The following is a 13,569-nucleotide window of genomic DNA, read 5'->3' on the forward strand; positions in this document are numbered from 1 at the left end:
ATTGTTTTTAATATTAAGTGTTTGATATTGTTTTTAAACCTGCTAAAGTGCACAAAAAGACTATCACGTAAAAGTTTTCATTTTAAAAAGCAAAATGATGTGAAAGAATATATTCCAAGTTCCAGAGATGTTTAACCTTATTTTTCTTTTCTCCCCCATCAAAAGGCGTTGTTGCTTTTAACAGTTAAATCTCGGGGCTGCAGTCAAAGGTGCGAAGCGTCCATGTGGATGAAGAGTTGACAGCGTCGTTTTAAACATCTGAAAACTGGAATTGCAGGAAAGTGCTCAGAGAGCCATAATTACAGTAGCACTCCCAGCTGCTGCCGTGACAATTTTATTGCCAACATGCTGGTCTATTTCACCTCCTTCGCTAGTGGGGGAAGGGCCAGAGGAGCAGGCAGCCTAGCAAAGATAGGTACCATTTGCATAATGACATTTCTACATCCATTTCTATACTACTAGAGACCCTTCTCCTGCCCTTTCAATGTTGATGTTTTCCTGTCTCCGAGGAAAACACAGCTTTGGGCGAGCCAGAGTCAAGGTGGCACAGGCCTTCAGAATTTCTAGACTCCTCCATTTTAGCCAATTCTTTCACCATAATCTGTTATGGGAGAGGAAAAGGGTAGAGGAAACCTAGGGAGGCAAATTTTAAAGCTAGAGTTGGAATCGCCTTTGCCATGAAAAACAATCCTTCTGGCTCTTTAGTTTTGTTTTTAACATAACTTTCAAAAAAACACAACATAAGTTTATTGTGGAAAAATCAGAGAACACTGGGAGGCAGAAAGAAAAAGAAAACCGCCACCCAGGGCTATCTAACATTTTAGTGTATGCCCTTCCAGTCTCTCGCTCTCTAGTGTATTTTGGTTTGCTGTTGTTATTTTTTCAAAACATAGGATCACTTCTAAATTATTATTTTGGAACTGGTTTTTCTTAACTCAAAGAATAAATTGTCAACATTTAACCCCATTGTTGAACATTTTAATTTTTTTCTTTTCCTTCTTTTTTATATTAAAAATAGCAATTTAGTGAACATCCTTGTAGCCAAATCTCCTTTGTAATTTTTTGAGATAAAATTCACAAAACAAATTTACCATTTTAGCTGTGTTGAAGTGTACATTTCAGAGGTTTTTCGTATATTCACAAGATTGAGCAACCATCACCACTATCTTTTCTTTTTTTTTTTTTAAAGTTTGTCTACCTGAGCTAACATCTGTTGCCAATCTTCTGTTTTTTTCTTTTTTCTTTTTCTTCTTCTTCTCCCCAAAGCCCCCCAGTACGTAGTTATATATTCTAGTTGTAGGTCCTTCTGGTTGTGCTAGATGAGATGCTGCCTCAACATGGCTTGGTGAGTGGTGCCAGGTCCATGCCCAGGATCTGAACCGGCGAAACCCTGGGCCGCCGAAGAGGAGCATGTGAACTTAACCATTCGGCCATGGGGCTAGCGCCCATCACCACTATCTAATTCCAGAATATTTCTGTCACCCCCAAAAGAGATCCCACACTATTAGCAATCCTCTCATCTCCTAGCCTCTGTCAACTACTCATCTACTTCCTGTTTCTATAGAGTTACCTGTCCTGGACGTTTTATATAGATGGAATTATACTGTATGTGACCTTTTGTGTCTGGCTTCTTTCGCTTAGCAAACTGTTTTCAAGATCTATGCATATGTGGCATGTATCAGTACTTCATTCCTTTTCATGTCTGAATAATATTCAATTGTACGGATATACCACATTTTGTTTATCCATTCATCAGTTGATGGACATTTGGGCTGTTTCTACCTTTTGACTATTGTGAATAGAGATGCTATGAACATTTTTGTACAAGTTTTTGTGAGGGCATATGTTTTCAATTCCCTTGGGTATTTACCTAGAAGTGGAATTGCTGGCTTATGTGATAATTCTATGTTTAACTTTTTGAGGAACCACCAAACTGTTTTCCACAGTGGCTGTGCCATTTTCCATTCCTACCAGCAATGTACGAAGGTTCTGACTTCTCCACATCCTCACCAACACTTGCTATTTTCCTTTTTTAAGCTGTTGTGCTAGGTATCCTAGCAGGTGTGAAGTGGTATCTCACTGTGCTTCTGATTTACATTGCCCTAATAAGTAATGAAGCTGAACGTATTTTCATGTGCTTACTGTCCATTTGTACATCTCCTTTGAAGAAACATCTATTCAGATCCTTTGCCCATTTTTTAATTGGGTTGTTTGTATTTTTATTGTTGGTTGTAAGGATTCTTTGTGTATTCTGGATACTGTGCCCTTATCAGATATATTATCTGCAAATGTTTTCTCCCATTCTATAGGTTGTCGTTTTACTTTCTTGATACTGTCCTTTAACGCACAAATGTTTTTAATTTTGATAAAGTTCAATTTACCTATTTTTATTTATGTTTCTTGTGCTTTTGGTGTCATATTTAAGAAACTGTTGCCTAATCTAAGGCCATGAAAATTTATACCTATGTTTCCTTCTAAGAGTTTTATAGTTTTAGTTCTTACATTTAGGTCTTTGATTCATTTTGGTTTAAATTTTGTATATGAGGTGAAGTAAGGGTCCAAATTCACTCTTTTGTGTAGCTAAATCTTATATACAATCTTAAGTATGTACTTTGGATAGATTCCTAGAAAGAGGACATAACAAGCCTTCAGTTTTAAACATAGAAGTTAGATTTCCAGTTCCAGCCACAGTTCCACCATCAATGAAGACAAAAGGGGTAAGAGTGCGCTTACTCTTTAACAAAACGTTATGTTAATTTTCTTTGTAAGCAAAGGACCAAATCGACAAAGAGAAATTACTGGACTGCTGCCTAGCTTGTTTGCCATTGCTAGTTCTGTCTGTTCCCTCTACCATCTTAATTCCTTCTGTCTGGTGCTTTTCAGAACCTTCACTGTGAGAGTCCATTTGAGACCTTACCTGTCAAATCACTGTGGCCAAGTTTCATCTCTTCGTAAAGATTCTACATGAAGGGATGGCATGGAGGAATGGGTGAGCACACAGGCTCTTCACAAACACGAGAACCTGCGGAAACCATCTATGGCTATCAATCCTTGTTCACCTAAGAAAATAAACTTTCCTTTATCCTCTAATTTTCCAAACATGGATTACTTCCTCTTTCCCTAAACTTTCTTTCCTTGCAGCTACAAAATAGAAACCACTGACGTCCCCATCTCTTCTCCCTGCCAATGTTTCATCAGCGCTGATAAAGCCGTTGGGAAAATACCTCCTTGACTCTTCTGCCATCTACTGACTTGGAGAAGTGCTTATGCAGCAGTGGAACATAAACCACTACTGGGACAGAGCAGGACCCGGATGCTGAGCTCTGGAGTAGAAGACAAAAGACCAAAGCTATTATTGCATTGGGGGCTGGGAGTGGAGAGTTGGATTTACAAGTGATTTTTTTTAGTTTGTTGAAAACAAAGTTGTTCCATTATCTTTACAATGAGAATATATATTTTTAAAGCCAGATAGGTTGGCTTCTTAGCTATGGTTATTTGTTCTGGTGTAAAGAGGTTCATATTTAATACACCCCATTGCATCCTACATAATGTGACGATAATATCCACTGTCAAGAAAGAATGTGTGAACTTATTCATCTAATATATATATTTAAATCAATCAAAGAAGAAACCTATCTCTAACCAAGTAGTAACTGAGTTCTCTCGCAATGTGAAAAAATAACTAACTAAAATGTGGGCTTTAAACACAGTTGAGGTCTAAAAGCTCTCTCCTTTGGATAAGTAAAAAAATCAGGCAGCTTGGTTCTCTGAGCCGTCTGGCGTGGCAGATGCTGGGAACACGCACTACAATCAGGGTCAAGCGGGCAGTATTTTCTATAGAGAGCACACTCTGCAGTCCACGTTGTACTCTAGAAATCCCAAGCAATGCTGCTTCTCTGAGCTCCTTCCATTGGAAAGAGACCACTCCACATGCCATTACTGTTTCCTCTCCTGCCTGTCAATGACAAGCTTCCTCTTCCATTACATATGAAGTCCATTTAAAAGGATACCTTGTAGGAAAGATTTCTTAAAGAGGACAAAAAACATTAACCATAAAGGAAAAAGGTGACAAGTTAGTCTGTATTAAAATTAAGAACATCTATGTTAATTAACCCCAGTGAGAAAGCCTTTCACAATACATATGCATATGTATATCAAATCTTCATGGTACACTTTGAATCTCTTACAATTTTGTCAATTATACCTCAAAAAAGCTGAAAAAACCCCAACAATTCCCACCCCTGTTATGTATTTGGAAGTGTTTGGAACTACTATGAAAACTCAACAGTTCTCAGGTCTCAGTTCCTCGAAACCTAGAGTTGACCAAGCCAGACGCACCTCCTTACATACTACCCAGAAATCAGGTCAAGAACATGAGTTCGAAAGATACCAGTAAGAGATCTAAAAGGCAACCTACAGAGTGGGAGAAGATATTTGCAATACACACACACACACACACACACACACGCACACACACACCCCTCAAAGGACTCATATCCAGAATACATATAAAACTCTTACAAATCAAAAAGAAAAAAAGACAATCCAATAGAAAAAGACAAAAACACTGCAGATATTTCATAAGAGGACATCCGAACGGCCACTAAACATATAAAAAGGTACTCAACTGATCAGTCATCAGGGATATGTGGATTAAAACTAAAATGTGACCAGAATGGTTAAAATGAAAAGATGCAAAATACCAGGATATGGAACAACTGGGACTCTCATACACTGCTGGTGGAGTACAAAATGGTAGAAACACTTCGGAAAACTATTTCCAATGTCTCCTAAATCTGAACATACGCTTATCTTATGATACAATAGTTCCACTCCTAGTATATATCCAACAGAAATACATCCATATATTCACAGGAAGACATGTACTGGAATGTTCATCAAACCTACTCAAATATCTGCGGAAAAATTATGGTGCCGTCACATGATAAAATATTATGCAACAAGGAGAAAATGATCTAAAACTTTATCAATAATATAGAGGAATCTCACAGACAAGCTTCAGCAAAAAAATCCAGACAGAAAAGAGCACATACTATACAATCCATTTACATGAAGTACAAAAACAGGCCAAATTAATCTATATCGTTAGAAGTCAGAGGAAGGTAATGACTGGGAAGGAGCATGGGGGCTTCTGGAAGATTGATAATATTGCATTTCTTGAACTGGATGCAAGTTACATAGGTGTGCTCAGTTACTAAAATTCATCAAGCTGTACACTTATGATAGTGGCCTTCTCTATGTATTACACTTTGATGAAAAGTTTGAAACTAAATATACCCAGGGAAGTTTAAATTTTTAGCGGCTAAATTGTTTCTTTTATTGATAAATACTTTTCAAATTATTTTTTAGTTTCTCAGATTTCTACTTAACTTACAGAATTTTTGGTATTGGCATCAAAATTGTTTCTTGGGGCCCGCCTGGTGGCACAGTGGTTAAGTTCTCACTTTGGTGGCCTGGGGTTTGCCGGTTCAGATCCTGGGTGCGAACCTACGCACTGCTTGTAAAGCCATGCTGTGGCAGGTGTCCCACATATAAAGTAGAGGAAGATGGGCATGGACTTTAGCTCATGGCCAGTCTTCCTCAGCAAAAAAAAAAAAAAAAAGAGAAGGATTGGTGGCAGATGTTAGCTCAGGGCTAATCTTCCTCAAAAAAAAAAAATTTGTTTCTTACTAGTTGGCCTTTCTGAGCCTCTGTTTTCTCATCTGTAAAATGAGGTCAACAGTAGAGTTTAGGAAAAACTCTAAAGTAGAGCAAGTTTTTAAAAGCCAATGTGATGTTTAAAGTGCTTACACAGTGCCTGGCACAAAATGCTTAATAAATGGTAACTTAATACCTTCTTCTAAACGAGTGGGACTGGTTTAGAAACCCTTTCCATGTGCTAACACAGCCCTCTCTACCTACCCCTGTCTTAGCATTTCTTACTATTTTCCAAGACCAGAAGGCACTTGAGAGCAGGAACAGTGTGTAGTCCATCATAATATTCCCAGTGCCTAGTTCAGCATCTGGTGTGGAAGAAGAACTCAATAGTTATTAGACAGATAGTTGAATAAATAAATAAATTTCTGACACTTTGCAACATCTATTATTTTATTGCTAAATTATGGAGTCACTTTCGTTTTCCCTGAAATGAGTTTTCTTGGTTTTCTACTATCCATTAATAATGTCTCGCAAAATGTTCTGACTTGATTCTGCTCTGAGAGAACCTCTTTGCACTATTTCCTCATATTCTTTCTGCCCTGTCATGTCAGGGCGGCTGTGGAGCTTCCTTGTTACAACTGCTCAATCTAAATAGCTGGTTTTCCACCCTTTACTCTCCACCTTCCTTAAAAAGCCTTGCAAGTAATTTCATCCGTCCTGGTCCATTTCAGTGCCCTCAGGAGTTTGGCAAACATGGAGACCTACACTTGATGAATAAACAAGTTTGGTCATTCCTACTATTTTCTACTGAGTTTCAACAAGATTAGGAAAAAATAATTTGAGGCTAAGAGTTGTGGGTATCCTATTGAATGGGAGGCAAAAGAACAAACTAGAAGTCTGCAGGTAAAGCCAGGTTTTTTTTCCTTTCCACCAATGACAATGCATGTTTAATCACGTGACTCCCGTGAGAGGACGTCCCAGTCCGTGAAACACACCACTCTGTGATAAAGAGAGAGAGAGGAAACATGACACTGTGGGAGAGGAAACGACGTTTGATAAGTGTGTAACATAAAACAGTGCTGGCAACTGTCGCTCCTCCTTCTCCTTCAAATCTAGGGAAGGTCAGTAAACCCACTTTCTCTACTAGTTTACCAAAAGGACCTCTTGGACCTGGAAATAAACAGCTCCCACTCCCAACCCTCCATCATTGCCTGGTCTCCAGGACAGTGATCTTCATACATTTTCAAAGTAAACCTCTTATTGACATGTAATACACGCACAAAGGTGTCTACAACTCTCTCCAGTTAGTAAAAAGAGGGGTACATACTCCTGATATGTTTTTTTTAATATTTATATTATGCACATGTAGCACTGTGCTAATATTATGAACATTACAAAACACAAAAAAATAGATCTTGGGGTCGGGCCTGTGGCCGAGCAGTTAAGCTTGTGCACTCTGATTTGGTGGCCCAGGGTTTCTCTGGTTCAGATCCCAGGCATGGACATGGCACCACTTGTCAGGCCATGCTGAGGTGCTGTCCCACATAGCACAACCAGAGGCACTCACAATTAGAATATACAACTATGTACTGGGGGGCTTTAGGGAGAAGAAGAAGAAGAAGAAGAAAAAAAAAAGATTGGCAACAGTTGTTAGCTCAGGTGCCAATCTTAAAAAAAAAAGAAAAAAAGATCTTAAAAGTTCTCATCAGGGGCCAGCCCTGTGGCTGAGTGGTTAAGTTCTTGCACTCTGCTTTGGCAGCCTGGGATTCACTAGTTCGGATCCTGGTCGCAGACCTACACATCGCTCATCAAACCATGCTGTGGTGGTGTCCCACATAGAAGAACTAGAATGGCCTACAGCTAGGATATACAACTAGGTACTGGGGCTTTGGGGAGAGAAGAAAAAAAAAAGAGGAAGATTGGCAACAGGTGTTAGCTCAGGGCCAATCTTCCTCACCAAAAACAAAAAACAAAGTTAAAAAAAAGTTATCCCAACAAAAAATTTTTTGTAACTATGTATGGTGACAGATGTTAACTAGACTTATTGTAGTGATCATTTTGCACTACATACAAATAGCCAATCATTATGCTGTAAACCTGAAATTAATATGTTGTATATCAATTATACCTCAATTTTCTAGAAAGAGAAAAAGTAAACAGAAACAGGAGTTCTAATTTTTCCTTTGTATACCTCAATGGACCAGCCTCACATACTACTTTGGAAGCCACAGCTGTACAGACTGTGAGACGGCCTGCATTCACAGCCAGTTCAATCAGGGGCTGGAAGGAGGGCTTGGTAACTTCCGGCCTCAATTGTCTGCCTCGACTTAATCTCCAAAAATACACTGGACAGACATCTGGGCTGTCTTAAGCCTTTAGGACTTCGGCCACAGTATCCAAGAATTGCAATATCTAAGAATTGAGTCCCACAACAGCATGTGTTTATCTACAGCGGCAGTCTTCTGGGATAAGGGCTTTTGGAGAAAGAGAATACCGCTAGGTTTCCTTTCTTCTTTGCGATAATTTAAAACTAAGTGCAGAAAACGGTAAGGGTTGGCTTTTAGTTCTTATTAAAGATTAAAATTACCTTGGTCAAAAGGAAATAGAAATAGATTCTCCAAACATTTTAAATGTTTCTAAGGCTTCCCTTTAAGCTAACATATCTATTTAGCTGACAGCTGGTGAAGAAATGGATTAGCTCCAGTTTTAGCTCTACAGCTAACTAGCAAGGTGACGGTTAGGCAAACTCTTCATCTGTAAAATGAGAGTGCTAAACCGGATGAGCCGAAAACATTCTGAGTATTGTGTGTGACTAGCACCACCTCGTGGACATTCACACAGTAACAGACGATAAGGGAAGCTCGCAGCCAGGATAGAAAAGCTGCTGATTAAAATACTAGCAAAGGGCTTAGTTCTTCTTGGCAGTTCTACACGGCAGCCTCCTCAATAATTCAGTTTCCTGGGAATACACAAAATGGTTCTAGTTCTTCAGAAGAAAATGAAAACTATAATTTTTAACTATGGCACATTTCTTTTTAACAATTGACAGACTGACATGCCCAGGATGCTGCAGACACAGCCAGATAGCCCCACTTCATCCCTTATCACTGGCTTATTTGGAAAAGAAAAAAAGCATTACGAAAAGACGTGAAATCTGCGTAATGGAGAGTTTGAGAAGCAGTCTCACGCGGCTAGAGACAAAAGCATCCCTGAAATTGTGCAATCCACCGGCATTGCTTTAGCGGTAGGGTAACCGGGGGAGGGGGCGGCATTTCTGCTACGACGCAAGATGCAAACGGCGCTCCCTTGGAGCTGCTCCAGGAGGCCAGGCTGGCCAAAGCAGGCAAGAGGCCCGGCTGAAACTGTTTGGAGATTGGGGCCTTGAGGCTAAGAGGTATGTTGTACTATTTCAGCTCGTTTTGTGAATTGGTTCCATAGTACTGTTATCGCACGGCCAAATTTTACCCTTCAAAAACCATCCTGAGAGCCTATCTCGGCCTCTCCCTGGACTCCAGCACACTTTTGTGCAGCTTAATTATATCTGGCATCGCTTCATGCCCTCTGTACGATTTCCCAACCCTGGGATTCGTGTGCTGCCAAAGCATAATAATCTCGCAGTGAGTACATTTTCTCCTTTAAGCACTGAAACTTAAGAAAGCTTTAGGGATTTTTTTTTAGGGGGAAGGTGCTTTGATGTGTCCTGTTTAAGACCTTTCCTATGTTCACCATACTTGTAGAGAATAAAAAAGTTCTCATTTCTACCCTATCCAATTAGACCTCAGTGCTAAAGATCGGAAGAGCAAATGATGGCAGAAACCTGTCACTGGCACCCATCACAGGCCGGACCCTTTGTGATACTTTCTCTCATTTTATTCTTACTACAACTGTTTGCTATCATTTCCTCCAGTCTGCAGAGGTGGAAATCAGCTCAGAAAATTTATCAGAAATCATAAAGTCATTAAGTACCCAAACCAAGATTTGAATTCAGATCTTCTAATTCAACTGTTTACCTATGCTCTAGTGATGTTAATAAGCTCATGTGCCAAACATAACCCCCTACCCTCTATCCACTACGTCTTTACTTCTGAATGAGAACCACAGAGAAATCAAGAAAATAAAAATCAAATGTATTTAAATGGCAAAAATAAGCACAACCACCTTAGTGAGCTAGGATTCTCAAAGGACTTAAGGATTACATGATTTCTCAAGTGTAAAGGGACTATTCAGAACACTTGGTAGGGTCTTGGATATAGGTGGTCAGTGAATACATGAAAGACATTTTAAAGGTCTCACCTTATCACCCCACAGGTATTCATTTACAATGGGAAAAAAATGTGCTTTCAAGTGGAAAGATCTGGCAGTCACGATCTTAACCAAGTGACCCACCGTAGACAGTGGGGCAACTTGACATTACGTGCTTCTTGCTGTGATGCACTAAGAGACGCATGACACAGCCTGTGTTATATTCCTGACAAAAAGGGCAACCCAAATCTACTAAGGAAACAACCAGAAAAAATCCAGGATATGGGACAGTATACAACTGACTTGGATACTTCAAAAAGTTCAATGTCATGAAAAAAAAAAAAAGGCAGGAAGACTGACTATTCCCTATTAAAAGACGAGACACATAACCAAATGTATGCATGAACCTTGACTAGATCCTGGGTGAGGGAAAAAAATCTTAAGACGTTTTGGGTCAATTTATTTCATAGAGATCATCTTAGATACTACTGAGTTATTGTTGATCATCTCAGGTGTGGCAACGGCACTGCGGTTTAATGTAGAATATCCTTATTCCCAGGAGATGAATGCTTAAGTATTCAGGGATGAAGCGTCATACTATCGCAACTTACTTTCGAATGATTCAGTAAAACAAATTAGACAAAGTACATGCAGTAAAATGTTACCAGTTGGTGGATCTGGGAAAGGGTAAACTATTGTACTAATCTTTCAACTTTTCTGTATATTTAAAATTTTTTAAATTCTTGAAATTCCTCAAGACAGCATAAATTCAACTCTTCTATGGACATGACTTCTGAAAATACAAAATTGTAATCAATCAATTAATAAATATTTACTGAGCTCCACTTATATACTAATAACCACTGTGCTAGACTCCGGGAGCTATTGTGATGAAAAAAGACACGGTTCCTGCTTTCATGGAACCTAGCTAGCACATACACATATAGCTGTGTGTGTGCTGAGGAAGGCAGTGGCTGCTCTGGAAGGCTTCCCCAAGTGGTGCCTAAACTGAAACCGGAAGGGTAAGCAGGTGTTGCCTAGCTGTAGGATGGTGGGGAAGTGGGTCAGAGGGAACAAACAGTATGTGTGAAGGCACTAATGATGGAGTTGGTCAGTCTGCAGGGACAGCAATATTTATTCCTGCTGTTGCCCCCAGTCTCCCACAATTTACATAGCCTGTCTCCTAGTTCCATTAACCACCCCCTCTCCTCAACCTGTCAGACCTGGGGGTAGTAACAGCACCCTGATGTCACCAGCCCCAATGTTTCCAGTCCTGCACTCTCCCTTGGGGTTTCCCTACACCTTGTGTACACCTTTGTGAAAAGTCCCTTTATCACGCTTTCCTTGAATTATCCAATTTCAATAAGCCATGTATTGCCAGCACCCTGATCGACAAAAAGTTCTAGAGAGAGACTTGGGAGATGCCTGCATATTTTGGATGGTATTTGGGACAGTGGGAATGTGGATGGTCTGGGGAGTAGGACTGAAGACGAACCCTGGGCCAATGAGCATCTGAAGTAGGAAAATCTGGGAACTGCAGTGTTATCAGTCAAGAGTGTTTCAAGAAAGAAAGAATTGCATCGAGTGCTGTTGAGGGGCTGGACAAGCAAAATGAGGGCTTGCGAATCCCCGAGAGAAAACCATTCCTGAGTGATCCCTGCACTGGTGGGGGCAGAATCAACGCTGGAGTGGACTGTAAAGGTGATTGGAGGACAAGAATACACGTTACCTTAAAATAAAAAAAGGAAAAAAAGGACATAATTGTTCAGGTTCCTATTTTAACTCTACTGGTGCCTTGATGAAGAAGCTTGAGATTTTTGAGTCTTTATTTTTGAGAACCACTCTTCCTTGCAGATACAAAAATCAGTCCCCGGACAATGTTAAAGCTAATGTAAGCTATAGAAGTGTAGAGAATTGAAGTTCCAAAAGAGTAAATTATTGTCCCCCTTTCAGACACTGAGACAAAGAGCAGGCTTTGACAAAATCTTTTCAAAGTCTCTCTAAACTGAAAGCTTATGGTCTTTTACACTGAAGCCCGCAGCTAAGGATGTCCAAGACCCCTACTCGACATACAATAACCAGCAGTTTCTAACCAGGGTGCAAGACATTTGAAACCTAAAGCATTCTCACCACCACAATGAGTAACCGAACTCCACAGAACCTCAGATCCCTTTCTCTGAGAACATGAGCCTGTGAAATTATCTATCTTTGATCCAACTTGGCTTTCTCCTCCCTTCCCAGTTCACTGAACATCACACAAAAATGATGGCCCAGGCATCACAATGCTGAATCTGGGGCATTAGGAAACCGTTCTAGGGACTCTGAATCGAGAGGCTCCCTGGGTGCCTCCCATTCTTCACTGCAGAGCAAGCAGTTAGTTCTGGCTACTTTCATTTATTTTTAGAATATCCAGTCGTTTCACTAAACCTACTGGAGACTATCTTCTCCACAAAAGACAGTATACGATATGTACTTTCAACATCAAAATTAAGAAACAAAACTTGATTAACTGATTCAGACAGAGTCTAACCTCTCTGCAGGGATAAAATTTCCAGCCTTCAGAAGAGATCCAGGTAAATCCACCCCCAAATGCAGGTTAAGAGCTCCACTGCTACCGCAGAGACAGGGCCGGGTGGAGAACAAAGGCTGTGGAATCAGGAAAGCTGATTGTATTGAGGTTACATGATCTCCTTCCATGTCCACTTACTCATCTGTGAACAAGTTTTCTTATTTTTTTAACTTTGCAAGGTTGTTTGAACCATGTCTAAAAGTGCCTGGCCCACAATAGGTGTTTCCTAATGGGGGAACCATTTTTCTTTTTATTTGCTACAGAGCACTTGTACTGTAGGGCAAAGAGGCCCAATTTCAAGCGATTCCGTTAGGAAAAAAATGTGGTGCAGTTGCAGACAAAACTCTAAGGCGCCTCTCGTGATCCCCACACCCCACTTCTTGGTGTTCACTGTGTAATCCTCTCACTTGAATGTGGGCAGAACCTGAGAAGACGCCTCTCTAGCAGACCAGCTTGGGAGACCTGCATGACGCAGGAAGCGGCCATGTTGGGAGACGCCAGGTGGCAAGGAACTGAGGGGCCCTCCAGCCAGAAAGAAGTCTGGGTTCTCCATCCTAAAGCCTCAGGAGATGAATTCGGCCAACAACCTGATTGAGTTTGGAAGTAGATTATCCTCAAGTCTCCTGAGGAAAATGTACCCCAACTGACAGCTTGTTGCAACCTTGAGAGACCCTGAGCAAAGGACCCAGCTAAGCTGTGCCTAGACAGAAACTGAGATCATTTCTTTGGAGCCACTAAATTCGTGGTAATTTCTAACACAGCAATAGATAATGTAGCTGCTGTCATTTCATACTATCCTAGGTTAACCTGGTAACTTCACAATAACTAGACTAGGTGTTGGCAAAATCACCTGGACTATCCCCACACAAATGTAAACCCTCACAGCAGTATAAGAAGTTTGGCCCACAGGATCCACCTTTCCCAGGTAATAAACGATCTGGTTTTAAAACCTTGATTTGGATCACACCTCTCTGGATTCCTCATAATTCTGTCAAGTAAATAATTCTGTCAAGTAAACTATTGTACAGAAGTTTGCAGGCTCACAAAAGCCAAGTGGCTCAAATGGCTAATCAGGGGCAGAGCCAGCACTGAGAGAGCCC

The 13,569-nt window shown here is 40.4% G+C and overlaps 1 long non-coding RNA gene across 3 annotated transcripts in view; it reads left to right on the top strand.

Moving 5' to 3' along the window:
• LOC103553369 (uncharacterized) overlaps positions 1-3,469 on the top strand; it is a 47,734-nt gene extending 44,265 nt beyond the window's left edge. The window contains exons 3-4 of one of the 3 annotated variants that reach the window (XR_011540032.1): positions 166-2,989; positions 3,142-3,469. This is a non-coding gene — a long non-coding RNA (uncharacterized lncRNA). Of the gene's footprint in view, positions 1-165; positions 2,990-3,141 lie in introns of those variants that run through there. The other 2 variants (XR_011540031.1, XR_545450.2) reach the window with 2 other exon arrangements.
• Positions 3,470-13,569: the final 10,100 nt, after the last annotated feature.

This window comes from Equus przewalskii, chromosome 5 (genome assembly GCF_037783145.1).
Source record: "Equus przewalskii isolate Varuska chromosome 5, EquPr2, whole genome shotgun sequence".
Lineage (NCBI taxonomy): Eukaryota > Metazoa > Chordata > Mammalia > Perissodactyla > Equidae > Equus > Equus przewalskii.